The following is a 21,404-nucleotide window of genomic DNA, read 5'->3' as shown; positions in this document are numbered from 1 at the left end:
CAGGGAGCCACCCATGCTGTAGGTGCACACGGAGTTTAACCTACATCTGTCCACTTGTAAAGAACCCCAGTCAGACTGGGGCATGCAGTGTGGGCCGAAGCCCACCTGTATTAAGCACGACATTACTACCTCAGCTGTGTTGGGCAATGCAATGGGATATTTTTATGTACTACCGGTGGGTTCCAGGGAGCCACCCATGCTGTAGGTGCACACGGAGTTTAACCTACATCTGTCCACTTGTAAAGAACCCCAGTCAGACTGGGGCATGCAGTGTGGGCCGAAGCCCACCTGTATTAAGCACGACATTACTACCTCAGCTGTGTTGGGCAATGCAATGGGATATTTTTATGTACCGCCGGTGGCTTCCTGGCACCCACCCATGCTGTGGGTCCACAGGGAGTTGTTACTACATCTGTCCACTTGTAAAGAACCCCAGTCTGACTGGGGCATGCAGTGTGGGACGAAGCCCACCTATATTAAGCACGACATTACTACCTCAGCTGTGTTGGGCAATGCAATGGGATATTTTTATGTACCGCCGGTGGCTTCCTGGCACCCACCCATGCTGTGGGTCCACAGGGAGTTGTTACTACATCTGTCCACTTGTAAAGAACCCCAGTCTGACTGGGGCATGCAGTGTGGGACGAAGCCCACCTATATTAAGCACGACATTACTACCTCAGCTGTGTTGGGCAATGCAATGGGATATTTTTATGTACCGCCGGTGGCTTCCTGGCACCCACCCATGCTGTGGGTCCACAGGGAGTTGTTACTACATCTGTCCACTTGTAAAGAACCCCAGTCTGACTGGGGCATGCAGTGTGGGACGAAGCCCACCTGCATTAACCACGACATTACCTCAGCTGTGATGGGCACTGCAATGGGATACATTTATGTACAGCGGGTGGGTTCCAGGGAGCCACCCATGCTGTGGGTGCACACGGAATTCCAATTGCGGAGTTGTACCTGCCTGTGACTATTTATAAAAAAACGCGGTCTGACTGGGGCATGCAGACACCTTGACAGAATGAATAGTGTGTGGCACATAGGTTCCCCTTTGCTATGCCCACGTGTGCAGCTCCAGATGGAGGTGGCACAGGATTGGATTTCTCATTGTTTCTGTACAGCATTGTGGACTATCGCCCCGCCCCTTTTATGGGGGGGTCGCTGCCTAGCCATGCCAACCCTCTGCAGTGTGTGCCTGCTTTTCCTGTGGCAGACGCACTTATAAATAGACATGAGTGTGGCGTGGCATGAGGGCAGCTGAAGGCTGGGCAGGGACAGTTTGGTATGCGCTGTGGACACTGGGTCGTGGGGGGGGGGTTGGGCAGCATGTAACCCAGGAGAAGTGGCAGTGGAGTGTCATGCAGGCAGTGATTGTGCTTTGTTGGAGGTAGTGTGGTGCTTAGCTAAGGTATGCATTGCTAATGAGGGCTTTTCAGAAGTAAAAGTTGTTGGGAGGGGGGGTCACTCTTGCCGCTATTGTGGCTTAATAGTGGGACCTGGGAACTTGAGATGCAGCCCAACATGTAGCCCCTCGCCTGCCCTATCCGTTGCTGTGTCGTTCCCATCACTTTCTTGAATTGCCCAGATTTTCACACATGAAAACCTTAGCGAGCATCGGCGAAATACAAAAATGCTCGGGTCGCCCATTGACTTCAATGGGGTTCGTTACTCGAAACGAACCCTCGAGCATCGCGATAATTTCGTCCCGAGTAACGAGCACCCGAGCATTTTGGTGCTCGCTCATCTCTAGTCACATTCCATTTTCCAGGTGAGATGGGTTTGAGCTTTTGCCCAGGGCAGTGTCAGAGCCGAAGTCTCCTCCACATGTCCTTCTTGCCCGACTACATCTCACTTCTCCTTCCTTTTTTTCCTGTCTTTTTGCCCCGCCCCCTAACTCGCCTAGTCCCCATTCGCACAACACCGAGCTGGGTTAGGGTGACAGGAGCACAGACACATTACAGTTTGGGGACACAAACACTGACCTAACCTAAAGAGACACACACACACACAGCCACATAGAAAACACACAAAAGAGAGCCAAGCAAGTGCTGTGGGGTCCCTACTCTACTCTGGGACACTACACTTCCACTGGATATACTCTACACCAGATTATATGACATAGGTTATAGCAAAAACCTCCTTGGGCTCGGTGCTGGCATTGGTTTTCATCTGGCACATGGAAGTGCCAAAAGCTTAGACAAATATATTAAGAGGCTCCTATAGTTATACTACTGAGTCTTGGAGGAACATTTAATGTTCATCATGTGCTAATGTTGAACATGCTATAACTGGAGGTATTGTACAATTTACATGGAGCAAATCCAGTATCAGTGCCTAGGGTTGTACATATGGCCCTGGCTTGGTCTATGTGTTACTTCTCTTTCTCTCTTTTGTTGCAGTTTTTCCACTAGAAGTAATTCTGCAAAGTCAGCATTAAAAATGCATCTTTTATTCTGCGCTGTGTGATTTAGCTCTACTTGACTTCTCAGCTTACTTTAGCAACATAACAACTGACACCGTACACAGCACGCTGCCAAATCTAAGATGACATATAAAACATTGACTGCTGACAAGGAGCTTCAGGAGGAAATCTGAAGTATCTACAGTACATATCTATAGTGAAACTCTATACTACACAAGGGGAAAGTCTTACTTTGGAAGTGAAGATGCCATCCGTCATAAAGGGCAGCAGATTTACTCATACTGTCTAATCTTTACACAGCACAAACTTAGGCCAGGCTCACACGACCGTGTTTCCAGCAATGATGATGCATACATGATGCGTACCACCAATCCCCATACACTATCGCAAATTATGTGCCAAGTTAGATCATGCCACAATTGTTTTTGTGCACGTAATTTGCACGGATCGTGTGAGCGGCACAATGAAAGTGTATGGAAGGTTGCTACTGTGTATGACGCATGCAAAAACTGCACGGGTAATACATAATGAGAATATGGCCGTGTGTGCCTGGCCTTTTGACTAGAGAATATTAGAATGCACCAGGCGTATCACAGTGACGATAACATTGGTGCATCTTTAGACGGTCTACTCTAGGCTTATCACACCTATTAGTTGGCTTAGTGTTTTGATATTTTGTGCCAAAATTGTGGTACATTTGGGCAGAAAAAGTCACATCTAGGCCACACCCCTTACAGTGATGACACACCCCTTTTCGGAAAGGCAAATTTCCTTTTTAGGACTTGGTAAAAACAGTGCCTAAAAGTGCTTAAAATACATCATAAATGTGGTGCAAAGCATGTAAGCCAGTTTTTCTTTTCTTTTTTTTTTTAACTAGGGCATTTTTAATAGCAAATCTGCAACATGCTTATTTTTCAAGTAAAGGGGAATCCAGCCAAAATGATCTGCTATGTCATAGACACATGAGAGAAGATGTATGATCTCAGACCACCAATGATTTCCCGAATGTAAGGCCTCTAAAGAGCAATAACCCCCCTTTCACACTGCCAATGTACCCACAGAATCAGTAGCATAAGCACTGCTGAGACACATAGCCAGACTCCCTCAACTGCCAGGATCTGAGATAACTCTGATCCTGGCAGTCTATTCCTTAGATGTCATGGTCAATAGCAACCATGGCATTTAAGCAGTTAGACGTAAGGGAAGGACTTCCCTCTGTCACCCATTGGACCCCCCAAGACGCAATCACAGAGTGCTGATGGGTCGCTATAGCAGCCTAACAATGGTCTTACATCTTAGTACATCTATTAGGTCCTGCCTCAGCAGGTTATTACACTTCCGTACAGAGCACATGGTCAGCAAATTGTGAATACGTGGCCAAATTCCCAAGTAGGACTAAAAATGTGAAAAAAAAAATGTTTAAAAATATTTTTAAAAAGACAAAAAAACACAAACATTATCAACAATGAAAAAAACTACAAATTGGTACCCCTGCAAACTCTAAAATTATCACATTATTAAACCCGCAAGGTGAAAAAACAAACATTAACAGAATTGCTGTGTTTTCTTCATCCCACCTCCCAAAATATTAACTAAAAAATGCTTAAAAAAATCACAAGTATCACAAAATAGTGCCAATGAAAATGACTGATTATCCCACAAAAAGCAAGCTCTCATAATACTGCCCTACCATGATCATTAAACCATTACTAATTGATAGTGACCTAACAGTACCACCATACTGCTACTGAATAAAACTACTATACATAGACTAGATAGTAAATATTTAGTGGTAGATATCAGTCCTGCACAGGTGATGTGCAGACCATATAAGTGATTACAGTACAGTAAAATCCATGACCTCACAAGTGATGTTTATTCTAATTGGACTCACTCGCATTCCCTTTTTTCACCATCTGGCCCAGATCACCATGACAGCTTCTTCCAGACATAATTTGTGTCTGTGAAGTTTGCTGCCCAGAAATCTTTGCTTCCTAATTTTTCCAGCTGTTATCTCACATTTTGTCAACCTACACAAACTCCCCATTCCATTGCTACCCCCAATTCTGTGTTTGTTGCTCCCCCATCTGCTCCTATTTTTGTACCTGCTGTACTGCACAATGCCCTCATATACTGTACTTCAGAAATAATGGTGCCATAAACCAGGTTACACCCCTCCAAAACAAACAAACTAAAAGTGCCATATAGCACAGATAGTGCCTACAAAAATAATGAGGCCGAATAGAAGGTGCCCTATATTGTATCCCAGACATTAGTTGTATAACAAAAGATAATAGTGCAACACACAATGTCTTACAAAGTACGGTAAGAACGCCACCTTTTGTGCTTACACATGGTAATAGTGATCTTCAGTGTCCACACTGCTACTAAACTCCCTCCCACCTTCGTTTTTCCAGCAGCTCCCATAGGCTCTTCAGCCAGAAGATAGTTCCTGAACTATCTTTCATGGTTGGCATAAAAGCTCCCCGCAGAAATGCGCACCGTATGTGCTATCTGGGACGTCCAGATGCTTTCACACCACGGGAACTGAACTGATGCATTGTAAACCAATGCATCAGATGGGTACTGTATATCAACCGGGCGTGAAAGTGCAGCCAATATACACTCGTGTGAATGAAGCCTTAGAATGTGGCCAAGCAGATTTGATTGTTTTTCTTTAAAAACATGTTTTTATTGTGCAAAAGTAGTGAAAAATAAGAAAAAAATCTCTATAAATTCAGTATCATAGTAATCATGCTGATCCAGATAAGAAAATTGCCATGTAATTTTTCCAAATGGTGAATGTTGTACAAGAAGGACCCTAAAAACAATGGTGAAATTTCTGCCCCCCAAAAATGTAATAAAAGTTATACAACACATTTCATGTACCCCAGAGTGGTGCCATTAAAACTCCTCCTACTAAAAACAAACCCAAGCCCTCATATGGCTATGTTAGGAGTTATGATTCTTGCAATTTGATGATGAAAATCACTTAGTCCTTTGGGCTTGTTCACACGGGCGAGAAGATTTTCGGCGGACCGTGTCATGGCCCCAGAGCAGCCAAAAATCGCGTGAATGGGTGTTACAACTCCCGCTTTAACCCCTGTTTAGATGGCCGAGTGTGGCAGAATAACGTTGGGCGGGGGAAGACAGTTTAGCAGAGGGAGTGGGATGGGGCGGGAGCTAGTCTGGTAAACTTTTGCCCCCTCTTTGCCCCTTGCCAGCTGCCAGCAATGAGAGAGGGCGGGACAGGGCGGGAGCTTAGCAAACAAGCCCACCTCCCTTTTTCCCGGCAGCTCCCATAGGCGTGTATGGGAACTGCTGGCATATTCCAGCCAGGAATGATAGTTCCAGAACTGTCTTTCCCGGCCAGCGTAAAAACGGCGTATGCGCTATCTTTGCATCGGGAATACGCCTATCTGAACTGATGCATTAGTTTCCAATTAGAGATGAGCGAACACGTTCGGCCCCGCCCCTTTTTCGCCCGAACACCGAACTTTGCGAACACCTCGGTGTTCGGGCGAAAAAGTTCGGGGGCCGCCGTGGCAGCGCGGGGGGGTGCGGCGGGGAGCGGGGGGGAGAGGGAGAGAGAGAGGGCTCCCCCCTGTTCCCCGCTACTGCCGCCCGCGCCGCCGCGCATCTCCCCGCCCCCCGGCGGCACCCGGACACTTACGCGCGAACACTCCAGTGTTCGCTAAAGCCGGTGTCCGGGTGCGGATGTGTCCGTTACGGACACGTTCGCTCATCTCTATTTCCAATGCATTAGATAGTGAGTGTATATAGGCCGGCCATGGGAACGCAGCCAACATACGCTTGTTTGAAAGAGCCCACAGACACAACATAGGCTGGTCTATAAGGGGTTAATCATTTTTTGGAACGTTAGAATTAATTTCTTACAGGAATTTCATTATCTTTTTCTAATTACATTGAGTGTAACAGCGCGAATTTACTGCATACAAAATGTACCAAGTTCCATTACAATCAGAAGGCTTGACACTAGTCTGCCAATGCAGAGGAAACAGGTGTCACGGATATGCCTGGGTACATGAAGAAGGCTCCCTGCTCTGTAGGTATGTAATGCAGCAGGTGCTTGAAGACGAGCCAAGTACAATCACCTGCGATGCATTTCTATTTTAGCCCAAAGATTAGCCTGGAAGCACTTTACTTACTATCACAGCAGCCAAATTGGTACACAGTATGACTCTGTGATACTGATTGATGTTCCATCTATGGAAGAGCTGTAGGAGTCAACTATGCAGAATGGTATTTTATACTATGAGGTCTATGCAGAGAACATTTGTCTGTTGTGTTTTTTTCATCAACCATTATCTATTGGATGTCTCCAATAGCCCAAGGCTAGTGATATTAACCCTCCCACTCCTGGGCTGTAGCAGCATTGGGAAATATTGTGTGGTGCGCAAAAAGTCATGACTATGTCTACATTAGAAAAGCATGTGCAGCAACACTCAGGGCTTAAGAGAAAGCCAGGAGCTAGGGAGGTAAGTGTATCGGTTTAGTCTGGACTCTGAATTTAGGGGTCTGTTCTGGGATTGAATTTAACATAAGTCTCTGGAGTCTGAGTTACTGTAATTTAGGTGCTGGGTCCGGGGTCTGCTTGGGTTTCTGAATTTCTTTAGTTTTCTGGTTGATGCATAAATGAAATAAGGAGTCTACATTTATTTAAGGTTTTCGTCTGGAGTTTAAACTCATTTAGGGGTCTGGACTGGAGTCTGAATTTCTTTAGAAGTCAGATCATGGATCTGAGTTAAATTAAGAGTTAGTTCTGGGGGTCTGGTGTGAGGTCTAAATTAATTTAGGCATCTAGTTTGGGATTTGACTTAAACTGGCTTGGAATCTATTTTGGGGTCTGGCCGAGGTCTGAATTTATGTAGGCATCAGGAATAGCCTTGATTTATTTAGGGATCTGGTCTGGGGTCTGAGTTAATTTAGCGGTCTGGTGTTGATTTATTTAGTTGCCTGGTCAGGGTCTGAATTTATTTAGGGGTCTGGTCTGAGATTTGAATTTTCTCAGTGCTCTGATCTGGGTGTGAATTTATTTCGGGGCCAGGTTAGGTTCTAAATTTATATGTGCTGTTATAAAGGCTGATATAAAGGCTGGAAATGCTTTTAGAAAGAAAGGGGGGAAAGATGTAGAGGTAGAAAGCACAGTAGTTTTCAGGAGCAGTCATTATAATGGTCTGGGCCAGTTGGAAAATAAATGGCTGAAACCTACTGATATTATGTATATAGGTTTATTTGATCCAAAAACAGTAGTTTTTTTTTTAAAGGATGTACACACATAAAAATTGATTGAATATATAGAATTTCACAGTATAATGATCCACTTCACACTAGCATTGTTCTCTTGTATGAAAGTAGATGACAATAGCTGGTGACAGTGATACAGCCTCTACCACTTCTACAGCTGCTGACAGTGATACAGACTCTACCTCTTCTATAGCTGGTGACAGCAATACAGGCTCTACCTCTTCTATAGGTGGTGACAGTGATACAGGCTCTACCTCTTCTATAGCTAGTGACAGTGATACAGGCTCTATCTCTTACATAGCTGGTGACAGTGATACAGGCTCTACCTCTTACATAGCTGGTGACATTGATACAGGCTCTACCTTGTATATAGCTGGTGACAGTGATACAGGCTCTACCTCTTCTATAGCTGGTGACAGTGATACAGGCTCTACCTCTTCTACAGCTGGTGACAGTGATACAGGCTCTTGCCTCTTCTACAGCTGGTGACAGTGATACAGGCTCTTGCCTCTTCTATAGCTGGTGACAGTGATACAGGCTCTTGCCTCTTCTACAGCTGGTGACAGTGATACAGGCTCTTGCCTCTTCTATAGCTGGTGACAGTGATACAGGCTCTACCTCTTACATAGCTGGTGACAGTGATACAGGCTCTACCTCTTACATAGCTGGTGACAGTGATACAGGCTCTACCTCTTACATAGCTGGTGACAGTGATACAGGCTCTACCTCTTATATAGCTGGTGACAGTGATACAGGCTCTACTTCTTACATAGCTGGTGACATTGATACAGGCTCTACCTCTTCTATAGCTGGTGACAGTGATACAGGCTCTACCTCTTCTATAGCTGGTGACAGTGATACAGGCTCTACCTCTTCTATAGCTGGTGACAGTGATACAGGCTCTACCTCTTACATAGCTGGTGACAGTGATACAGGCTATACCTCTTCTATAGCTGGTGACAGTGATACAGGCTCTACCTCTTCTATAGCTGGTGACAGTGATACAGGCTCTACCTCTTACATAGCTGGTGACAGTGATACAGGCTCTCTCCTCTTCTATCGCTGGTGACAGTGATACAGGCTCTCTCCTCTTCTATAGCTGGTGACAGTGATACAGGTTCTCTCCTCTTCTATAGCTGGTGACAGTGATACAGGCTCTACCTCTTACATAGCTGGTGACAGTGATACAGGCTCTACCTCTTATATAGCTGGTGACAGTGATACAGGCTCTACCTCTTATATAGCTGGTGACAGTGATACAGGCTCTACCTCTTCTATAGCTGGTGACAATGATACAGGCTCTACCTCTGCTATAGCTGGTGACAGTGATACAGGCTCTACCTCTTATATAGCTGGTGACAGTGATAAAGGCTCTACCTCTTCTATAGCTAGTGACAGTAATACAGGCTCTACCTATTACATAGCTGGTGACAGTGATACAGGCTCTACCTCTTACATAGCTAGTGACAGTGATACAGGCACTACCTCTTCTATAGCTGGTGACAGTGATACGGATTCTCTCCTCTTCTATAGCTGGTGACAGTGATACAGGCTTTCTCCCCTTCTATAGCTGGTGACAATGATACAGGCTCTCGCCTCTTCTATAGCTGGTGACAGTGATACAGGCTCTACCTCTTACATAGCTGGTGACAGTGATACAGGCTCTACCTCTTACATAGCTGGTGACAGTGATACAGGTACTACCTCTTCTATAGCTGGTGACAGTGATATAGGCTCTACCTCTTCTATAGCTGGTGACAGTGATACAGGCTTTACCTCTTCTATAGTTGGTGACAGTGATACAGGCTCTACCTCTTACATAGCTGGTAACAGTGATACAGGCTTTACCTCTTCTATAGTTGGTGACAGTGATACAGGCTCTACTTCTTACATAGCTGGTGACATTGATACAGGCTCTACCTCTTCTATAGCTGGTGACAGTGATACAGGCTCTACCTCTTCTATAGCTGGTGACAGTGATACAGGCTCTACCTCTTCTATAGCTGGTGACAGTGATACAGGCTCTACCTCTTACATAGCTGGTGACAGTGATACAGGCTCTACCTCTTCTATAGCTGGTGACAGTGATACAGGCTCTACCTCTTACATAGCTGGTGACAGTGATACAGGCTCTCTCCTCTTCTATCGCTGGTGACAGTGATACAGGTTCTCTCCTCTTCTATAGCTGGTGACAGTGATACAGGCTCTACCTCTTACATAGCTGGTGACAGTGATACAGGCTCTACCTCTTATATAGCTGGTGACAGTGATACAGGCTCTACCTCTTATATAGCTGGTGACAGTGATACAGGCTCTACCTCTTCTATAGCTGGTGACAATGATACAGGCTCTACCTCTGCTATAGCTGGTGACAGTGATACAGGCTCTACCTCTTATATAGCTGGTGACAGTGATAAAGGCTCTACCTCTTCTATAGCTAGTGACAGTGATACAGGCTCTACCTATTACATAGCTGGTGACAGTGATACAGGCTCTACCTCTTACATAGCTAGTGACAGTGATACAGGCACTACCTCTTCTATAGCTGGTGACAGTGATACAGGCTCTACCTCTTCTATAGCTGGTGACAGTGATACGGATTCTCTCCTCTTCTATAGCTGGTGACAGTGATACAGGCTTTCTCCCCTTCTATAGCTGGTGACAATGATACAGGCTCTCGCCTCTTCTATAGCTGGTGACAGTGATACAGGCTCTACCTCTTACATAGCTGGTGACAGTGATACAGGCTCTACCTCTTACATAGCTGGTGACAGTGATACAGGTACTACCTCTTCTATAGCTGGTGACAGTGATATAGGCTCTACCTCTTCTATAGCTGGTGACAGTGATACAGGCTTTACCTCTTCTATAGTTGGTGACAGTGATACAGGCTCTACCTCTTACATAGCTGGTAACAGTGATACAGGCTCGACCTCATATATAGATGGTGACAGTGATACAGGCTCTACCTCTTCTATAGCTGGTGACAGTGATACAGGCTCTACCTCTTCTATAGCTGGTGACAGTGATATAGGCTCTACCTCGTATATAGCTAGTGACAGTGATACAGACTCTCCTCCTCTATAGCTGCTGACAGTGATACAGGCTCTACCTCTTCTATAACTGGTGACAGTGATACAGGTTCTACCTCTTGTATAGTTGGTGACAGTGATACAGGCTCTACCTTTTCTATAGCTTATGACAGTGATATAGGCTCTCTTCTCTTCTCCTCTGCAGAAAAAGCAGAGAAAAGGTAATGGATGGATTTACTATAGCACTGTGAAGTGATTTATAACTATGTTGGAAATTTAATTTGGTCTCAGAATATCTCTAACGTTCATTGTGTTATATACTGTGTAAATATTTAGATTTAAAAGTGGTGGTTTTGAAAACAATACAGTTTACATTAGGAAGGGATAGAACAACTACAGCGACTGCACTTGTTTTAAGACCCCTAGCTCTCAGCAATTAGACCTAAGCTGATAGGAGTAACCAAAGTTATATAGGTTGTTTCAATGTTCCAGACGTTTCAGAAAAGAGAAGAGCAGGTGTAGTAAAAAGTGGGAAGCTGGTTTAAGGGACAGAACTTCACGGTATCTGAACAGCAATTTTTCTGGATCTTATGTTTGAAGTAGAAGGTGCTTAGTGCAGGTAGCAAGTATCCCAAGACCCTGGTGTAAAACCCAGATAAGCATTATGGGAGTTGATAGAGAGACAGCAGCACCTCCAGCCACCACCTTCAATACTGGATTTTAGAAACTGGACTAATGAAAGGGTTACTGAATGCTAAACAAAAGTAAGTTATCTGTTACCATTAGAGATGAGCGAACGTGTTCTTCCGAGCTTGATATTCGTGCGAATATTAGGGTGCTCGTGATGTTCGTTATTCGTAACGAACACCATGCGGTGTTCGGGTTACTTTCACTTCCTTCCCTGAGACGTTAGCGCGCTTTTCTGGCCAATTGAAAGACAGAGAAGGCATTACAACTTCCCCCTGTGACATTCAAGCCCTATACCACCCCCCTGCAGTGAGTGGCTGGGAAGATCAGGTGTCCGCCGAATATAAAAGTCGGCCCCTCCCGCGGCTCGCCTCAGATGCCGTGTGAGTTAGATGAGGGACAGTGCTGTTTGTACCGGAGCTGCTGTAGGGAAAGAATTGGTAGTTAGTGTAGGCTTCAAGACCCCCCAAAGGTCCTTATTAGGGCCACTGATAGCTGTGTGTTGGCTGCTGTTAGCAGTGGCAATTTTTTTTTCTCAAAATCGCCTCTGCAGAGCGTTGCACCCGGCATTAGGGACAGAAGTGCAGCATAGGCAGGGAGAGTGTTAGGAGTGAGTGTAGCCTTCAAGAACCTCAACGGTCCTTTCTAGGGCCATATTTAACCGTGTGCAGTACTGTGCTGGCTGCTGTTAGCTGTGCTGCATTTTTTTTTACTTCTCAAAATCGCCTCTGCAGAGCATTGCACCCTCCATTGATACTGCAGGGAAAGAATTGTGTAGGCAGGGCCACAACACAGTTATTATTCATTGAATATACGCAGTGCTGCCTTTTGGTGGAAAAAAACAGAAAATATTTCTATTTGTCCTGCCTCTGTCCGTCCTAAGGGCGGTGGACACGTGTCGGCTGCGTGTGCAACCTTTAAAAATCAGACGCACCCAGCTACGGTTTACTGCTGGCTTCGCCATTTGCTTTCCTTAATTGGGAAAAAAAATACCTGCTCTGCCAGAGTTAATAACTCTGCTACCCTCACGTTCTGTGACACATTAGCAGGGACACAGCACAGTTATTAAACTTCTCATGTTCATTGAATATACGCAGTGCTGCCTTTTGGTGGAAAAAAACAGAAAATATTTCTATTTGTCCTGCCTCTGTCCGTCCTAAGGGCGGTGGACACGTGTCGGCTGCGTGTGCAACCTTTAAAAATCAGACGCACCCAGCTACGGTTTACTGCTGGCTTCGCCATTTGCTTTCCTTAATTGGGAAAAAAAATACCTGCTCTGCCAGAGTTAATAACTCTGCTACCCTCACGTTCGGTGACACATTAGCAGGAAAACAGCACAGTTATTAAACAGTTATTAAAAGTAGATTATACATTCACTAGAGGCAGTGGGGCCTTTCGTTTTCAAAAAACGGAAAAAATTATATTTGGCCTGCAGTCTTGCGCCAATTTATTAGCTGCCTGTGAAATCAAATCACTGGTAATACAGCATGCTGAGGGGTAGGGGTAGGCCTAGAGGACGTGGACGCGGCCGAGGACGCGGAGGGCCAAGTCAGGGTGTGGGCACAGGCCGAGCTCCTGATCCAGGTGTGTCGCAGCCGACTGCTGCGCGATTAGGAGAGAGGCACGTTTCTGGCGTCCCCACATTCATCGCCCAATTAATGGGTCCACGCGGGAGACGGTTATTAGAAAATGAGCAGTGTGAGCAGGTCCTGTCCTGGATGGCAGAAAGTGCTTCGAGCAACCTATCGTCAACACGCAGTTCTGCGCCGTCCACTGCTGCAAATCCGAATCCTCTGTCTGCTGCTCCTCCTTCCTCCCAGCCTCCTCACTCCACTACAATGACACCTGCTCAGGAGCGGGAACACTCCCAGGAACTGTTCTCGGGCCCCTGCTTAGATTGGGCAGCAGCGGTTCCTCTCCCACCAGAGGAGTTTATCGTCACTGATGCCCAACCATTCGAAAGTTCCCGGGGTCCGGGGGAAGAGGCTGGGGACTTCCGCCAACTGTCTCAACAACTTTCTGTGGGTGAGGAGGACGATGACGATCAGACACAGTTGTCTTGCAGTGAGGTAGTAGTAAGGGCAGTAAGTCCGAGGGAGCAGCGCACAGAGGATTCGGAGGAAGAGCAGCAGGACGATGAGGTGACTGACCCCACCTGGTGTGCAACGCTTACTCAGGAGGACAGGTCTTCAGAGGGGGAGTCAAGGGCATCAGCAGGGCAGGTTGCAAGAGGCAGTGCGGTGGCCAGGGGTAGAGGCAGGGCCAGACCGAATAATCCACCAAGTGTTTCCCAAAGCGCCCCCTCGCGCCATGCCACCCTGCAGAGGCCGAGGTGCTCTAAGGTCTGGCAGTTTTTCACAGAGACGCCTGACGACCGACGAACAGTGGTGTGCAACCTTTGTCGCGCAAAGCTCAGACGGGGAGCCAACACCAACAGCCTCACCACCACCACCATGCGCAGACATATGATGGCCAAGCACCCCACAAGGTGGAACGAAGGCCGTTCAGCGCCTCCGGTTTGCACCCCTGCCTCTCCCCCTGTGCCCCAACCTGCCACTGAGATGCAACCCCCCTCTCAGGACACAGGCACTACCGTCTCCTGGCCTGCACCCACACCCTCACCTCCGCTGTCCTCGGCCCCATCCAGCAGTGTAGTTCAGCGCACCGTCCAGCCGTCGCTTGCGCAACTGTTGGAGCGCAAGCGCAAGTACGCCGCCACGCACCCGCACGCTCAAACGTTAACCGTCCGCATAGCAAAATTCATCAGCCTTGAGATGCTGCCGTATAGGGTTGTGGAAACGGAGTCCTTCAAAAGTGTCATGGAGGCGGCGGCCCCGCGCTACTCAGTTCCCAGTCGCCACTACTTTTCCCGATGTGCCGTCCCAGCCCTGCACGACCACGTCTCCCGCAACATTGTACGCGCCCTCACCAACGCGGTTACTGCCACGGTCCACTTAACTACGGACACGTGGACAAGCACAGGCGGGCAGGGCCACTACATCTCCCTGACGGCACATTGGGTGAATTTAGTGGAGGCTGGGACAGAGTCAGAGCCCGGGACTGCTCACGTCCTACCCACCCCCAGAATTGCGGGCCCCAGCTCGGTGGTGGTATCTGCGGAGGTGTATGCTTCCTCCACTAAAGCACCCTCCTCCTCCTCCTCCTCCTCTGTCTCGCAATCAAGATGTGTTAGCAGCAGCATGTCGCCAGCAGTCGGTGTCGCGCGGTGTGGCAGCACAGCGGTGGGCAAGCGTCAGCAGGCCGTGCTGAAACTACTCAGCTTAGGCGATAAGAGGCACACGGCCCACAAACTGCTGCAGGGTCTGACACAGCAGACCGACCGCTGGCTTGCGCCGCTGAGCCTCCAACCGGGCATGGTCGTGTGTGACAACGGCCGTAACCTGGCGGCGGCTCTGCAGCTCGGCAGCCTCACGCACGTGCCATGCCTGGCCCACGTCTTTAATTTGGTGGTTCAGCGCTTTCTGAAAATCTACCCACGCTTGTCAGACCTGCTCGTAAAGGCGCGCCGGCTCTGCGCACATTTCCGCAAGTCCCACACGGACGCTGCCACCCTGCGCACCCTGCAACATCACTTTAAGCTGCCAGTGCACCGACTGCTGTGCGACGTGCCCACACGGTGGAACTCTACGCTCCACATGTTGGCCAGGCTCTATGAACAGCGTAGAGCTATAGTCGAATACCAACTCCAACATGGGTGGCGCAGTGGGAGTCAGCCTCCTCAATTCCTTTCAGAAGAGTGGGCCTGGTTGGCAGACATCTGCCATGTCCTTGGTAATTTTGAGGAGTCTACCCAGGTGGTGAGCGGCGATGCTACAATCATTAGCGTCACCATTCCTCTGCTATGCATCTTGAGAAATTCCCTGCAAACCATAAAGGCAGCTGCTTTGCGCTCGGAAACGGGGGCGGGGGAAGACAGTATGCCGCTGGATAGTCAGGGCACCCTCCTGTCTATTTCTCAGCGCGTACAGGAGGAGGAGGAGGAGCATGAGGAGGATGAGGAGGAGGGGGAAGAGACAGCTTGGCCCGCTGCTGACGGTACACCGGCTGATTGCCTGTCATCCTTTCAGCGTGTATGGCCTGAGGAGGAGGAGGAGGATCCTGAAAGTGATCTTCCTAGTGAAGACAGCCATGTGTTGCGTACAGGTACCCTGGCACACATGGCTGACTTCATGTTCCGCTCTTTTCTCACTGTGGAGACGTTAAAAACGCTTATTGTCGCCCTCATCCACTCCCGGCTCGATTATTGCAACTCGTTGCTGATCGGCCTCCCCTGCACCAGACTCTACCCTCTCCAGTCCATCCTGAATGCGGCAGCTAGGCTCATCTTCCTGTCCAGCCGCTACTCGGACGCCTCTGTCCTGTGCCGGTCACTGCACTGGCTGCCCGTTAAATACAGAATTCAATTCAAACTCGCTACCTTCATCCACAAAGCCCTTCACAGTACAGCGCCACCCTATATCGCCTCCCTCATCTCAATCCATCAACCAGCCCGGGCTCTCCGCTCTGCTAATGAAACCAGACTGAGCGCCCCTTTAATTCGAACTTCTCATTCCCGCCTCCCAGACTTCTCCAGAGCAGCACCGGTCCTCTGGAACGCACTACCAAAGGCTACCCGAGCAATCCAGGACTCGCAGAACTTCAGGCGTGCTCTAAAAACGCACCTCTTCAGGGAGGCATACCGCATTCCCTAAACAAACCTCTCTGTACTCCGCCTGATAACATGCTCCCTGACCTACTGACTGCAATCCCTGCTAGCCATCATAAACCGCTCCTGCAGTCACACCGTTTCTGCCGTCACACGGCTAAATGTCTGACCATTGTCTATGTGTATAGCATCGCTCACTCTCCACCTCGCCATACTGTGCACATCTCCAGCCCCTTTACCCTCTGTATCACCCCATTACTTGTAGTATGTAAGCTCGTTGGAGCAGGACCCTCACCCCTATTGTTTCCATCAACTGATTACTATATGTAACCGTGGTTCTGTAATGTTTGTATTTTGTCTTTCTGTATTCCCCCGTCTATGTAAGCGCTGCGGAATATGTTGGCGCTATACAAATAAAGATTATTATTATTATTATTATGTTAGGATGCCTTTCTCGTGACCCTCGCGTTGCACGCATTCTGGCCACGACGGATTACTGGGTGTACACACTGCTCGATCCACGGTATAAGGAGAACCTGCCCACTCTGATTCCCGAAGAGGAAAGGGGTTCGAGAGTGTTGCTATACCACAGGACCCTTGCGGACAAGCTGATGGTAAAATTCCCAGCCGACAGCGCTAGTGGCAGAAGGCGCAGTACCGAGGGCAAGGTAGCAGGGGAGGTGCGAAGATCGAGCAGCATGTACATCCCAGGCAGTGCAACAGTCTTTAAGGGCCTGGCCAGCTTTATGGCTCCCCACCAAGACTGTGTCACCGCTCCCCAGTCAAAGCTGAGTCGGCGGGAGCACTGTAAAAGGATGGTGAGGGAGTACGTAGCCGATCGCACGACCATCCTCGGTGACGCCTCTGCCCCCTACAACTACTGGGTGTCGAAGCTGGACACGTGGCCTGAACTAGCGCTGTATGCCCTGGAGGTGCTTGGTTGTCCTGCGGCTAGCGTCTTGTCGGAGAGGGTGTTTAGTGCGGCTGGGGGAATCATCACAGATAAGCGTAGCCGCTTGTCAACCGACAGTGCCGACAGGCTAACACTCATCAAGATGAACAAAGGCTGGATTTCCCCAGACTTCTGTTCTCCACCAGCGGACAGCAGCGATACGTAAGCAATACGTAGGCTGCACCCGCGGATGGAAGCATCGTTCTCTCTCACCATCCAAAACGGGGACATTTCTGCTTCATCAATCTGTGTCTAATATTCCTCCTCCTCCTCCTGCTCCTCCTCCTGAAACCTCACGTAATCACACTGAACGGGCAATTTTTCTTAGGGCCACAAGGCTCACTCAAATAATTTTTCTGAACAATTTTTATAAGTTTCAATGCTCTTAAAAGCGTTGGAACTTTAACTTGAACCAATTTTTCGTTACACTGGGCTGCCTCCAGGCCTAGTTACCACTTAAGCCACATTAACCAAAGCGATTAATGGGTTTCACCTGCCCTCTTGGCTGGCCATGGCCAATTTTTCTGATGTACATTAGTACTGTTGATACAGCAATTTTTGTGGGCCCTCGCCTACAGTGTAATCAAATTAATTTTTAGCCCACCTGCATTAAGCGCGACATTACTACCTCAGCTGTGTTGGGCAATGCAATGGGATATTTCTATGTACCGCCGGTGGCTTCCTGGCACCTACCCATGCTGTGGGTCCACAGGGAATTATAAATGCATCTGTTTCCACTTATAAAGAAACCCAGTCTGACTGGGGCATGCAGTGTGGGCCGAAACCCACCTGCATTAACCCTTTCCAGTCCACTGTCTGACCTGTGAAGACATTAGGGTTTAAGGCTGTACAGCTCCGTTGTTGGTAGACGTCCGTCGGGGTTCTCTTACTGTATATTGCCAGCCTCTCTGCTGTCGGAGCCTATCCTACGTGTCAGCTCATGCAGTACTGGCTTTAGCCAGCATATAGCGCCGTTGTATAACGGCAGAAAAAGAGTAAGCCCCCTAGGAAAACCATATACAAATTGAATTGGAAAGGGTTAAGCACAACATTACTACCTCAGCTGTGTTGGGCAATGCAATGGGATATTTCTGTGTACCGCCGGTGGGTTCCAGGGAGCCACCCATGCTGTAGGTGCACACGGAGTTTTTACTACATCTGTACACTTGAAAAGAACCCCAGTCAGACTGGGGCATGCAGTGTGGGCCGAAGCCCACCTGCATTAAGCACGACATTACTACCTCAGCTGTGTTGGGCAATGCAATGGGATATTTCTGTGTACCGCCGGTGGCTTCCTGGCACCCACCCATGCTGTGGGTCGACAGGGACTTCACAATAGGGAGTTGTACCTGCCTGTGTCTATGAATTAAAAAGCCCGGTCTGACTGGGGCATGCAGACACCTTGACAGAATGAATAGTGTGTGGCACATAGGTTCCCCATTGCTATGCCCACGTGTGCAGCTCCTGATGGCGGTGGCACAGGATTCAATTTCTCATTGCTTCTGTACAGCATTGTGGGCTATCGCTCCGCCACTTTTAAAGAGGGTCGCTGCCTAGCCGTGCCAACCTCTGCAGTGTGTGCCTGCGGTTCCTCCTCATGGCAGACGCACTTCTAAATAGACATGAGCGTGGTGTGGCATGAGGGCAGCTGAAGGCTGCCCAGGGACACTTTGGTGTGCGCTGTGGGGGGGAGGGGGGGCGGTTGGGCAGCATGTAACCCAGGAGAAGTGTCAGTGGAGTGTCATGCAGGCAGTGATTGTGCTTTGTTGGAGGTAGTGTGGTGCTTAGCAAAGGTATGCCATGCTAATGAGGGCTTTTCAGAAGTAAAAGTTGTTTGGAGGGGGGGGGCCACTCTTGCCGGTATTGTGGCTTAATATTGGGACCTGTGAACTTGAGATGCAGCCCAACATGTAGCCCCTCGCCTGCCCTATCCGTTGCTGTGTCGTTCCCATCACTTTCTTGAATTGCCCAGATTTTCACACATGAAAACCTTAGCGAGCATCGGCGAAATACAAAAATGCTCGGGTCGCCCATTGACTTCAATGGGGTTCGTTGTTCGAAACGAACCCTCGAACATCGCGGGAAGTTCGTTCCGAATAACGAACACCCGAACATTTTGGTGTTCGCTCATCTCTAGTTACCATGCCTGATTATTTGGACTCTCTTCCAGAGGGTGCCACAGCATTGCACCGTTTAACATCAATCAAACGGGGGTGTTCTGCATAAAGAGGACATGGCTTATGACTCAAAATTGTATGCAGCACCCACCTTTCCCCCCATAAAGTTTCTTTGAAGGTCACTTCCAAAATTTGGCAAGCATAATTTTGGCTAATATAGTATGTTAGGTTGAAACAAGACATATGTTCATCCAGTTTGGCCTATTACCCCCCAATATTGATCCAGAGGAAAGAAAAAAAAGACCCAATGATGTAGAAGTCAATTTTCCTCATTTAAGGGAAAAATTCCTTCCCAACTCCAATCTGGCAATCCGAATAATCCCCGGATCAACAACCCTTGTGAAGTAATCAGGGACTATAACATTAATATTGTAATGCTATGAGTTATCTGTAACACTGGATGAGGCCAGATTATTTAACATGTCTACTGCTCACACGCCTCTCTGATTGTTTCCTATTCTCTGGGGCTGATCCACATTTACACCAGATTGCATAGACTTTTTTTTAAAAATCAATTCCAAAGATTTTCTTTCATCCATATAAGTACAATAGTAATTTGAAAGTAAAATGAAAACCATTAACTGCCTATCGTGTCCAACCACAAAGCATAACGTGTGGCTGGAGATCAGTTTTGTAGGCTAATACAATGCAGATTTGTATTTCTGCCACATAAACCCACATGGCCTTTGTTGATATATTTTTCCATGGTTACTTTTTCTTCTGCTTAGAGAATGTAAATTTATGCCATTTGTCTTAATCAGAAAGGTTAATTATATCCTTTGAAATCAGCTCTCTGTTTTCTGACTCCATGGCAATCCTACCAGCCACTTCAATTCTCCGACTGTGCATAGAACCTAATTATGACTCAATAATGCCAATATCTAGACAACTGAAACCATCTCATATTGTGCCATCTGTCATCAGGAAATTATAGCCTGACGTGATACTTTATGCTTTTTTTATGTATGTGTTCATCAAGGACAAAGCAAGAGATAGAGAGAGTGAAATGAATCATGGTATTTATAAATGAAGGGTACCCCCATTACACACACAATTTAGGGGACATATTGGTATAACTAGAAAATCCCTAATTTATTGTAGCTAGCAAAACAGTTCCATGAACAGCAGGGATGATTTAAAAGGTAGCGATTTCCAATTCCCTTCTGTGTCCTTAGAACCCTGTGAGCATCTGGCCATTTAAAGGGGTTAACCAAGGATAACATCTTTTTGCAAACCTGCTCACTGTGGTGGATTATCATGAAAAAGTCATACCTCACCCAACCCTCCGCATTCTGCTCTTCCAGGGTCCGATTCCCTACTCGCCTCCACTTCTGGTTGCAGCATTGATAATATCCTGACATGTGATTGATGCAGCTAGTATCTGGTCAAAGTAAGCTGCAGAAGCCACATGTCCTTGGTGTTGGTGACATCATTCCTGGCTCATTGCAGCAGGAAGCAGAAAGCAGTGGAGGACTGGGCACTGGTGGAACCTGAGCATCGGGTGAGGCAGGGTTTCTACAATATGCACATCTTTGCAAAAACATTTTTTTCCTAAATTCAAAAAAAATCTTGTTATTTGTATAGTGCCAACTTATTCCGCAGCGCTTTCAGGCAATTTTATTTAGTATCCCCCCACCAAGCTGGGTACTCATTTTACCGACTTCAGAAGGATGAAAGGCTGAGTCAACCTTGAGCCGGCTACCTGAACCATGTGGGGGATTGAACTCTCAACCTTCAGGTCGTGAGCGAGAGCTTAGGACAGCATTTCTGCTGCCTTAACACTATGTGCAACACGAAATAACCCCTGTAAGCCATTCTAAATCACAATCAATGCTGACGGGGCTCCCTTTGTCATGTTTCCATTAGCCTCAATGAAGCAGTACCATTGGGCGGGGGGCACTGCTCTAGCAGGGAATGGGCCCAGAAGGAGGTTAATTCACATCCTTAGCCAGATGGTGATGTCTGACAGCCAAACGTAACTGCGACGTTCCTGGAAATAGTCTCGCCTACTTCGGCAATCGCCAAACACAGCTGATTGGCATTCAATGGCTTGGTATACATGTCCCAGTAGAGATGACCCACCTCAATGCATACCACTTCATATCTTTTATGGAACCACCTGTTGAACGGGTGGCAGAGAACCAGTTGTGATGTAAGCACCGCACTTTTCCATCTCTCTGTAAGGGCTAGTTCA

Source organism: Eleutherodactylus coqui, chromosome 1 (genome assembly GCF_035609145.1).
Source record: "Eleutherodactylus coqui strain aEleCoq1 chromosome 1, aEleCoq1.hap1, whole genome shotgun sequence".
In the NCBI taxonomy this organism is placed as follows: Eukaryota; Metazoa; Chordata; class Amphibia; order Anura; family Eleutherodactylidae; genus Eleutherodactylus; species Eleutherodactylus coqui.
The sequence above is the reverse complement of the archived record's forward strand: the minus strand, read 5'-3'. Positions refer to the sequence as shown.